Here is a 12,881-nt window from a genome sequence, read left to right on the forward strand (position 1 = left end):
AATTACAAATATTACACTATATACAAAAAATTGTAACGAACCAACATATACTAACAAAATCTAATCTGCAGTACCGAAATGAGCCAAAGAGAACCACAATCACCCAACCAAGAACCTATCACAGTCTGGCTTGATGCAATCAATTTAATCCAAGAACCTATCACAGCCTAACAAATCATTCTGTTTTCTTTTTTCTGCATTATGAAACATTGTACTAGAAAATCAATGCAAATTTTATAAAAGGAAAATAAACAGACGGAACATCAAAGTACCTGAATGACAAAAGAAGTTCTACAAAAGACAATTACTTGTTCTCAATATTACCTGAAATTCAGTATTATTCAGATCCTCAATGGCCTTAGCAGCCAAATCTTTAGTCCTAAAGGTAACAAACGCATAACCCTTATTCTCTCGCGGGTCTTTGCCTTTCATCATCCTGACGTGCAATAGCAAAAATGTCAATCTTAAATCTTTAGGTGTAATGAAGAGGTAAAACCACCATAAAAACCATAAACATTATCTCAGTGACTTCTCCTACTAACTCACAAAAGCCCTTTGGATCCTTCTTAGAAGCATCATGTGGAATACCACCAACATACACCTCAGAACCATACAATCAAATTTCAAAAATGCATCCACCAGAAGGGAAAAAAACATAGGCAGCACATATGAAAAAGAATTTGATACCAATAATTAAGTCGAGACATAAGAGGATTATTCTAACATCTCTAAACAGTCCAAGTCGTCCAACAAAATAATACCAAAAAATGAACTGAAAGGTAATTCAGAGCAAATGATATTAAAGAATGAGCAAACGCTGCACCAGAAAACTAGTGATGCTTACCAGTGAACCCGCAAGAACTCCACATGTTTCTAGATTCTTCGCTGTATTTTTCTGTGCTAGCCTCAGGAAGTCCTCCATCATTCTCACAGGCTGTAGCATCATCTCATTGAAGTTAGTAAGGAATTCAACAAGCACATGGCGGAAGCCTTAAATCTAAATTCCAAAACCATATAAGAGTAGAGGAAATATTCTGTGAGACCTAAAACAGGAAGATAGTTTGGGTGGAGCTTAAATGTGTAAGTTCTGATAGCCCCGTCCTGTGATAACTTTGCTGGTTCAGGTCTTGGATCATCAACTTTTGAAGGAGATCTTTGGAAGGAAATTAGCCTTCTTGAACTTGTCGAAACCGGGGAAAAAGGTTATTATGACCTCCTTGAACTCATCTTAATGCCAGATTTTAACCTAAGAACAAAACTCTAGAAACAAATTTGGTTTGCAGAATTCTACTTACGGTAAATATCTGCTTGTATAAAAGTAGTTTTTCCTTGATATCATTTGTCAGAATTTCGTCCTGTAATTGTTACACATGGGCAAAAATCTGATCCACAAACTGAGTTGGCCCTTGTGATCGTGAACTCAAGTTCTTTCCACACATGAGATTCTGCAAACAAAAATACAAACTAACTAAAAATATTTATAAAGAAAAGAATAGCCATAATCATAAACAACTGCCAAAATATAAACAGACAACTAAAAATATTTTGGGAATAACTGCCATAATCATAACACCCTGAATATTACACATTGAGAATATAGAATCAGAAAACCTATAAAACCAGTGCCAGAATATCAGACATTATCAGTAAAAGTCCAAAGAAAACAGATTATACTGGTCAGGCACCACAAACTCTTGTGCATTTTTAAGAAGTAAAGTTTAATTTCTTCATTTTTTTGTAGGAAAAAAAATCATTTTTGCCTAAGGCATAGCCCCACTGAACCAACTGAACTTGTTAACCTACTTTCAATCACATTGAACTCATCAATACCAAGAACTTGTAAAAGAACCTCACTGTTAGAGGTAGTTCTCACACATGATTGTGTTGGAACTCGGAACAGAGTTAGTAGGTTCACTAAGTACTTCATAGAGTCTATATAGGAGCTTGAAGACAATTGAGTGTGTTTATCATGCTTATTTATATTATAAGTATTAATACTTGCAATTAAAACACTCACAATATTTCATGGGAACCACAAAAGCTTACTGATACCCAAACTAATCATAATATTTTCAAAACAAACTTTGTGTTGAAGATTACATAATATAGGATTAGTGAACATACATTAAAAATATTTCCTCATAGTATACCTAACTGCACACTTAAAAAAGTTACCTTTCCATGAGTATCATGTGACATAACATTTGGACACCATGTTTCCCTCCTCTTACCCTACAACAAGAAAAAGGAACAGAGTTGGGGAAAATAATGAAGGTAAATAACTAAATAAGAACGAGACACGACAATGCAAATCAAAGGAAGAAGAAAAGGAAAGAAAATGAAAGGTATTGCTATCGATTAAGCCATTCTCATTAAAACCCGTAAACCTTTTTATGTGTAAAGCGATTTTCATCTACACTTGAGTTCAACACCATTGAGCTTAAATTTTCAATTTTCTTGGCATGCTCTTGTAACCTTCTCTCTCTAAGGGGCTTGAGCTTTCTTTTCCTCCTGCAACTCCAAAGCTATTAAGCTCTCGCTCAGTTCACTCTACATTCAAAATATAGGAAGGAACTTCTAAGAGTTAACCAACATAATTCTTGGAAACAAAAAAATACAGTGGACCAGAACATAATATAACCTATAACAATGTGTTCCACAAGTTGAGAATCTCCTCTCCAAAATGCTCTGCATGAGAACCCTATACAACGAATTTAAAGTTCACACATAAGCAAATGTTTGGAACTACTACAAAAAGAAAGTGAAATGTACCGAAAAAGACAAACCTACAAACCTTGCTCGAAGCTCTTCAATCTCTTTCTTTTTTTTGGCTTCAAAAAAAGCTGCATCTGTCAAAATCTGCAAAAGAAAAGAATGATAGGAGTTGTTACCAAAATCACTATAAAATCTCACCACACCAACTCAAGCGCCATGCACATGTTCTATCTCTATTATATTTTGAGAGCGAAATTCATAAAAATAAGAGTTGGAGACTTTAAGAGGTCCCAAAGAAAAGAAGAAAATGCAAACAATGAAAGATAAAGTGCAGAAAGACCTCATTCACACATGCACAGTTTGTAACATGTAACGCTCTACTTGCAAACTGAAGACTACTTTTTGTTTCATCAGCATGAATCTGCAATCACATGGCAAATAGTATAAGCATAGAGTTGCCCAAATATATTTATCTTACATTATGCGGGGGAAACTAGTAAGAACCATAGTAAATTTAGAGAAGACTACCTGCAAGGGTTATATTACATATGATTGCAAGTGTTTGCATTTCCACCAAGGGAAGGTTGCAAAATGCGCGTCGACTTGTTGTCCGCGATATGGGACATGTCCCCTACATCGATGGTAAAGAATGTAAGGAAATAGAAGATAAATCCCAATAAATCTATGTGTTAGAACAACTGAATAAAACCTACCCTTGGCTCTCAACACCTTCACTTAGCTTCTTTATCACAGTCCCAAGTGTCATCAGGCTTTTATTTATATGAGATCCCTCTTTCAAAGCATACTCTTCAAAGACTAGTCTTAGCGACGCTCTCGAACCAGCTAGGCCAACTAAATTCTACAAACAAGATTTATTAGGACTAACGTAATATTGAAAACATGAATAAGTATGTTAAGATGTCCCACATGGGATATGTTAAGCCTTGCATAAAAAAAAATATAAGTTCCTCGCTTCTCCACTTATCACCAACTGGTTTTAAGTTGGATGCCCATCTTTAATAAAGTACATGGACTGGTTCAGAAATTTATTCGGAACGAAATTTAAGAGGATCGTTTTAGTAGATATGTACCACAACCGAAACACGAACAACATCGCAGGAGGCCCCAACATTGTCATCTTCTATTTTAACCCGGCTCTCAATAATCTGTAGTTTTACCAAATTGGAGAATATAAACAAACTAAGAAGTAATTAAGTTTGAGAAATTTGGTAAAATGCAAATTATTAATGCATTACCAACAAAGATATCGTAAATCACGCCATACCATTCAAAAAATTGTGTGAGACCTACTACTATAAACATTTATATTAGTCTCGCCAATGTGTCAATGAGCTGCAAAGAGGAATATAACATCAATAAGTACAACTGTACTACCAATTTGACTGCAAAAAAAAACACACAAAAAACAAATGAGGAAGAGAAAGATGGGGAAGAACAATACATTCTCCAAACTCCATCAAATCAAGAACCTGTTCTGGGGTGGCAACAATCTCTTCCTTCAATCCAAAGAACAAATATCCCTTTCTTGAAGAATATAATCAATCACCAATGTTAACTATTATTCAAAGATATATGTAATACCAGATTCATTTACTAAATTAGGAGATAGGTACCTCGAGGTTTTCATGAATCTGTAATTTTTCGATGTTCGGAGCTAACAAGTCGTTGATCTCCTCATTGTAAATTTCCATGTAGGACATCTTGTAAGAAATTCCCGATCCAACCTGAAATTAAATAAACATCAGTACACTAAATGTTAGTGGTGACACTTCTGAGAAAAACTTATAAGCAAACTTGAACAACCTCTCCCCTATCAAAACTTCAAAGGTGAAGAAAAGTCCCACCCTTGAGACAATTTCAACATACTTGCCACAGAATTCACCACTAAGAGAAGAACATAGTCATGGACGAATTATTCATGTGAGGATTCACTAATCCTTCACTCAGTTGTAAATTTTCCATTTACTCGTCCATTCAAAAGCTAAGAAACCAAAGCTTAGCCTTTTGAGATACCAAAAATCGTACCAAAAGTATTATACTCCACATAGAGGAAAAGAAGATGGTGATGCTATGTCATTTTAATAAGTTATTTTAGCATCTTACAGGCAGAATAGAGAGAATGCCTTAATCCTGTATGTGATAGTACTTGCCAATAGGCTATGTGGGAAAAAAAATACGAGAAAATTCATATCATTAGGTTCCAAAGTTTCAAGTGCATGATCTATTATATAATCAATATCTGAAAAATGATTCACATAGGTAATATATATATACAAAAAAAGATAGAGAAACTTTTTTCAGGCTCATATTTGTAATATTGCTACCTCTTGTATAATATCAAACAAATCGAATGGCAAGTCGAATAACCCACGGTTCAACAAATTTACCCACGATCGTGTGTGTTTTTTCCCTGTTGGTTTTGCCCATAAGAAAAAATAGTGCCTATGAGAAAGCAAGCATGAGATAGCAACCATGAGTAAGCGTGTCTTCATATTGGTGATAGAAAAACAACAATGAGGAAATACAATCACCGAAACATTCCACTTTTGTCCCTCGCATCAACTTGCATACCCTAGGTCTTCATGTTTCTTGGTGATATAAAAAGTATCTAAGGTGGTCTCGGGTTACACAAATCAATGCAATTACATCACCAAGACAACAAGTATTACAAATTTAGTCTATAGTCTCCTACCAAAAGATAAAAGATAGAGAGGGAAACAGCACATTGCATAACATTGATAAAGCGGATGATGCAAGGACTAAGGTTTTAAGAATAGTAGGAAACACCGATAATATACATGACCTAATTACTCATCATTCCGGGATGATCCCGACATTGTTCCCGTGCCATGGTGTTCCATCTTGCATTGTCCAACCCTCCTTGGGAACCTTCTTTGCCATGTCAACCAAACTATTTATCCGAACCTTAAAGCATCCGTACTCTCTGAAAACGAAATGATGCAATCAAACACTTAATTTGAACTTGAATGGTTTCATAACCATCAAGAAAACATAGTTTAAGTAGATAACACTAAGATAAGATCGGACAACACATCCAACTAATTTGTCTAAGGCCAACAACATAATTTCTTCTAACAGGGTGCGTGTGTGTCTTGTGTCCGAACCGAAAAGCGGACATACTAGACAAAAATAAACCAAATATGGACAAAAAGATTAAAACCTTCATTGCACGCCGTTCTCTCACAAACTTTGGATGGACTTTGTCTTTTAGATAGTCAATCTTCCGAGAAAAGTACCACTCGTGGGCTCGAGGTTCTATATTGAACTTTTGCAGAATGTAACCCACTTCCTTGCAAATTCGACGCGTCTCGAGAAAAGAGCTTCAAAAGTAAGCATAGCAAAGACCTATGGTACAATAACATCATTCGAAGTAGCACGAATCCACATTTGTGTAAATGTACATATAGTCAGTAATGTCGACAAGATAAACATTTCAGTTCATGAAAATCCATGTTCATACTTTTCAAAGCCTCGACTCCCAAGCAAAGTTTTGTAATGCCCCGACAACTTCAGCTCCCTATTGAGCACAAATACAAATGAACAATCAAATAATGCAAACCGTAATTATCAAACTAATTCCTAAAAATTATCAAGTAGTAGTTGGAACTAATGAGTAACAGTATTTGGTTATGACATAAAAGTAAATACAAAAAGAGGTGAAGTAAATACCGTGTTACAGCAGTAGATCATCTGCTTCACTCCCAAACTTTGATATATTTTAAAAAGTGAAAATTTTAATTGCAATACCCTATACTCTTCCCTTTCCCCTCCTCCTTTATCCGGGATTGGGACCAGCATTGTAAAGCTAGCGACAACTTTACAAAGGCGGAGTTAAAAAGTGTTGGCCTGCAAGAAGCAATAGAGAACAATCAGTATGGATATATGAACAATGATTAGTTCTAAAACCTGCAAACGGATCAATAACAAAGCTAAGAATAGTAAAGAAAACAGATACATATAGCACCAAGTAGAAGAATCTAAACCATTCACCATTCATTGAGTCCAATTCCAACTAACACAATTGCCCAAACACGCATAATTAAAAGGTCTTCAAAATTTAAGTGTTTTCAAACAACGAAAGACTAGCTCTTAAAATTGAGTGCACATCACAACTTAATTATGGAATTGGTTGGCCAAGCCACAAAACTAGAGACAACATCTTCTATTGTCTTCAAAGCGTTATTCCCCCTAACACGCAGCGCATCCTTTTGAATTGCAACTTCAACAGAAACCTTTGAATAACCCGGGCCTAAAGGCTTAGTATGCACTGTAGCTGCTAGATCATCAGTATACCACAATCCTTCTGCCACGACATCTTCAGGAACAAGTCTAAACAACTTGCACTTCACAACTTTGGATTTAGTACCCTGTATGAAAACAAAAAGATATACATACATGACTCTAGACATTCACATGTTAAATGAAATAGCATTTAGCAAGGATAACATACGGAAATCAGATTTTGATTGCTTTGGGCAAATGGACTTTGATGGTCACGTTGAGCCTGATGAGTAGGTCTTTGCATAGATACAACTTTGGATTTAGCCCCACCCTTTACGAAAACATGAAAGGGGGAAAAAAAAAAGACATGAAATTTTCAAATTTAATGAAATAGGATTTAACATGGAAAACTTACTGAATTTTGATTGCTTGGGGCAGATGGACTTTGGTGGTCACGTCGACCCTCAAGAGATCTTTCAGTAGACACATCTTTCGATTTAGTCCGTCCCTGTATGAATATAAGGAAACAATAATATAAATGTAAATCTAGGAATTTGAAATTTAAAAAAAAAAATAGAATCCAACATTGTATACATACAGAATTCAGATTGTGATTGCTTTGGGAAGATGGACTTTGAGGGTTCATTGCCACCTCTAGAGAAGGTTGAACGCATCGAATGGTTTGGCTGAAAATAATTTTGATGTTAGTAAATCAAAACAAAAGTATATATGGAATCCCCAAACAAATTTGAATACCTCTTCACTATTCAATAGTTTGGCAACAAGTTTCTTGACGAAGACATTTCTTCCAATACAAAGATCATATTTCTCCCCGCAATTCACTCATTCTCCCATTGCATTGTTGGATACCATACAAAGTAGATGGAGTAACTCCATATCCCACTCCACGCCACCCCCATTAGGATCAGGGACCTAAAACTTGTGAGAGGGCATCTCCTTTTCCACATTCTATATCACGGTCTATTTCATTCAACTTATCCTATAACAAAGAACAACAACAACAACAACAAGAATAAAAAATATAACTAGAGTCGCATGAAAATCGAATAAGCATGCCTTTTATCTTAGAAAATATTTTATGAACAGTGAAGGACATACTATTTTCTCTTTAGCAAACTCATTTACTGGTTCTCCATTTTTCCTCTTGTGGCCTGCAACCCATACAAGATTACCTCTTTGTAACAAAGGCTTACCAATCTTACCCTTTTACGCCTCTACGAAACAAGGAAATAAAACATTTCACATATATATTAAGTACTCTTAAGGGGGAAAATCTTCACAAGTCAAAAATAGATCATTCAATTACCAACTCATCTTCCAATCTTGCATAACCTTTACGACTACAAGTATGGGGCATCTTGTGGTGTTGAACTGCCTTCTTCCCATTTTCCCTTAGTTTCTACAAAAAAATAATATATGAGTCTTGATATGCAAAATAGATTTTATAACCAATATATATAATGTATGATGAATACCTTGTATCCTTCGCGTGAACAATTTGCAACAAATGCTTTCCAATCAGGTAACTTTACATCAGTTGGACAATGCGCAATTCTAGCTTGGTCAGTATCATATGCATCATAAATTCCTGATCTCAATTTTGTTTTGAACCCACACCAGAGCTTCCCAATAGACTTAAAAGTCTGTTTTCTAGCACGTTCTGGTGCTACAAAATGTTGCTGTAAAAAGATGCATAAACAAATATTACTATATTTCTTTAATAATATATAACTTGCCATGTAAATAAAGAAATTTACCTTTATAACAGTCCACATTTTGTCCTTAATCTCAGGTGTTACTTTATGCCAAGTAGGATAGCCAATTGGAGCGCGATCCCTTGCTACTTTGCCCAAGTAACTGCTGTATAAGTTCGAATTAGGACCTATAGGTAGACCTTTTTCATTAAAGTCAAGCACAAGTTTTTTTGAGCTTTTTGGATCCAATTGATTCAGTTTTGTCGGCCCCCTGGTGTTGGTTGGCTGAGGATCATTCGAACCTTCTGATGCATTACCTTCTCCTTCGTAGTCATTTTCACAGTGGTTTTCCAACCATTCGTCATCTTCCATTTCCAGGTCATGATTTCCATTTTGTTGCTCACTTGGTAGCTTTTCCATATCCTGATTTTTATTTGGTTGATCCCTTGGCAACCTTTCCACTTGAACTTTCTTACTATAAACTTTATTTGGACTTTTGGAACCTTGTACATGACAAAATAAATTGGTATAATATACTCACAACCACACCTTAATGACACAATCACAACCAAGCATAATTATTTTTCTAAGTGGAAATTAACAATATACACAAACCTGAATGTGCACCCACTTTTCTTAGATGCTTCTACAAGTGCTCTTTTAAACTTTTGAACCTTAGCTCTTGCCGCTTTTTGGTACTAGAAAATCCAAACAAACGTAAGAAAAAAAAAATTAAAATACTACAAATACAAAGACGAATAAAAAATTGAGAGAGAATCAAAATATCTTACCGGGGTTAGTTCTCTAGTCTTTTCCTTTGTCATTCTTCACATGCATTGAAAAGATTAGAAAATACATATAGCAAAAAACAAAACAATCATATACATGGCAGTTAGATAAAATAAAGTACATAATTTGATCATCACCATAACACAACATGCCTTGCACCATTATAAGAAGCACTCACAAAACAAAATAAACTCAATAACTAAATAGACAAAAACAAAAACCACATAATAATCAGTCTAAATGGACAAAATGAAAACAAACAGACCCAATTACACTCTATTTTTTTTTTTTTTTTGTAGCACCCAAGTTCCCTCACAATCTTGACGCTTATAGACTTCGCCTTCTACGTCACCTTCGATGTCATTAACTAGCTCCACACTTGCAAAAGGTGGTGGTGCAGGCACATTGCTAAGGTCCTCCTCCGTACTACATTCAAAATCACGGAATCCACGAGAAGGTGCTTTCAAAATGACATACCAACTGCTGTCATGTGATTCTCGTGAGTAGAAAACTGGTTCAGCTTGGGATGCAAGGATGTCTTGCTTGTGTGTTAAACTTTGATGCAGATTAACTAACGTGAATCCCTCTTCTACTTTGATCCCACTTCCTACGTTTGCCCAATCACAATTAAATAATGGGTACTGAAAAACACCATAATCTAGAAAAATTATCTATTTTATCACACCATAATATGTCACATTTTCCTCGATTTGTCTGGTGTCTTTAGCACTTGCCCTACACAAGCTACTAGCTGACAATGACACTCCAGAGTTTTGAGTTACTTTTTCTCCATCCTTTATATGGAAGCGGTAGCCATTTATCAAAATAACCTTTATAGCTCCAAGCATCGCAACGAGGTTCATCCGAGAGCCAATCCAACATATCAGATACATGTTTGGTTTTTTTCTCATTTTCAATCTAAAGACAAACAAAAATTGAAAGTCAAAGTCTTACATCAATTAAAACTTCTATAAATTTAGATAACAAAACCTGCTTCTTCACCTCAAGCTTAAACCACTCACTGAACGTTTTCAAATGCTTTGCTCCTAAAGCACCTTCATTTCTTCAGAAGTTTAGGTTCCTTATGGATGAGCATTTTTTTTGTCTTCTATTTAAAAAGGTGCTCATTGATATATATATATATATATATATATATATATATATATATATATATATATATATATATATATATATATATCTATTTTAAGTTGTCACATTAAACATATTAACTTACTCAATGTACGGCTGAACTTCCTCGAAATTGAACAAAATGCAACGATGTGCTGCTTCAACCATGTCTCTTGTTAATGTAATAATTGTCCCCTTCAATAGTGGCTTACCTTCAAGAATACTGGATTTTGTGGACTCATCATTATAGTCTTCATTTCTACTTGGTTGGTCATTATTAATATCAACTCGCTTCATATGCTCGGAAAAAAATGTTACACTCTCTTCAGCCAAGTTACATTCCGCCATGCACCCCTCGGGCGTTGCATGATTCCTTACACTTGCTTTCAAATCCTTCATATACCTATACTCAATAAATAATCAAATGTTTAGAATGCAACACTCTACAAACTAAAAGGTGTATCTTTTAGCTAAAATATATTGTAGTAATAACAGGGAAATATAAAAAAAAAAAAAATTAATACCTTTCAAAGGGATACATCCAACTAAATTGCACCCGGTCCTCCAAGGCACACCTCCCAAGACAAGATGAAGCGTCAAGTGTACCATAATGTCAAAGAAAGATGGAGGAAAATATCTTTCTAGTAAACACATTATCACTACAACTTCATCCTCCATTTGTTCCATTTTTTCCTTATCAATAGTCCTTTGACATAGTTCATTAAAGAATGAACAGAGTCGGAAAATTGCATTCCTAGGCCCTTTTGGTAAGAGATTCCACAAGGCCAAAGGCAACAGTTGTTGCATTAATACATGGTAATCATGAGACTTCAAGTCATATATAGCATAGTCAGACAAGGAAACACGGTATGATATATTGGAACTATACCCATCAGGCAACTTCAGCTGCTTTCAACCTTTCACAAAAAATTTGCTTCTCACTCTTTGACAAGGTGCATTGTGATCACGGAAGTAAAGTTCTACTCCCATTCTGCATGAGGCAAGTTAGGTCTTAATCCCATTTCTTCCAAGTCTTTCCTAGATTTAAGGTTATCCTTTGATTTTTTTTTTTTTTCATTCAACAAAGTTCCGAAAGCAAACTTTCACAAATGTTTTTCTCTATATGCATAACATCTAGATTATGAGTTAACAAAAGAAATATCCAGTATGGCAAATCAAAAAATACAGATTGTTTCTTCCACAATTTTGCACCTCCAGTTTTTTTTTGCTTACCTTGTCTGCCCTTTCCACGTTTTCTTTTTTTCTTTCCTATAGGTTTTCCCCAATCATCTCTCAAATTCTTTTCCAGATCTTTCCCCCAATCATTTTCTATAGATTTTACCTGAGTAAAAATCTCATCAGACTTCAAAGGAACTGGCTTAGCCCCGTGTTCTTGCTTCCTATTAAACCAACTTTTCTTCAAACGATATGGATGATCATCTGGAAGGAACCTACGACTTCCCATGTAAGATAATTTCATGCTATACTTTAGCCAATCTGCACATGTATTAACGCCACACCTAGGACATGCTAATCTGCCCTTCGTTGCACATCCAGCTAGGTTTCCAAATGCTGGAAAATCATTAATGGTCCACATTAAAACAGACCTTAATATGAAGGTGGATTTTCGGTATCGCCATACGCTTTCCACACCATCATCGTCCACAAAAGTAGCGGTTATCAATCGCTGGCTTTAAATAAAATCTATGTCATTACTCGGGCCGGGCTAGGACCGGGGATTATCAATGTCAACATCAATACTTCTTTTCGCGATGCACATCCAAGGAGGTAAGTTATATATTGCCAAAATGATCGCCAACAACTATACCTCGAGCTAAGAGTCGCGATGAGGATTGACACCATCGCCAGACAATGCCACCGAAGATTTCGTGGCTTCATCACCGAAAAGAGGGCCAACCGCTATCAATATGTTTCCATGCAGGACTATCAACCGGATGACGCATGTTTCCATCAGTACTCTCATTAGATGCATGCCATGTCAACTGTTTTGCCATTTCGACAGACTGAAACATCCTCTTGAACCTTGGAATAATAGGAAAGTACCTCAAAACCTTTCTTTGGAACCTTCTCGTACTTTTTGTATGAGGATCGGTTTTCCATCGTGTAGTCTTGCACTTTCGATAGCTCACATCATTTTTAAAATCACCAGTGTATAACATGCAATCATTTACACATGCATCGATTTGCTTATAATCCAGGTCAAACTTCCTTAACAAATACTTTGGTTAATTATTTGACTTTGGAATAACA

The 12,881-nt window shown here is 35.6% G+C and overlaps 1 pseudogene; it reads right to left on the reverse strand.

Annotated features, from left to right (window-relative positions):
* Positions 1 to 1,364: 1,364 nt before the first annotated feature.
* Positions 1,365 to 12,625, reverse strand: LOC147524893 (uncharacterized; annotated as a pseudogene).
* Between the last annotated feature and the right edge of the window lie 256 nt (positions 12,626 to 12,881).

Source organism: Coptis chinensis, chromosome 1, assembly GCF_015680905.1.
Source record: "Coptis chinensis isolate HL-2020 chromosome 1, ASM1568090v1, whole genome shotgun sequence".
In the NCBI taxonomy this organism is placed as follows: Eukaryota; Viridiplantae; Streptophyta; class Magnoliopsida; order Ranunculales; family Ranunculaceae; genus Coptis; species Coptis chinensis.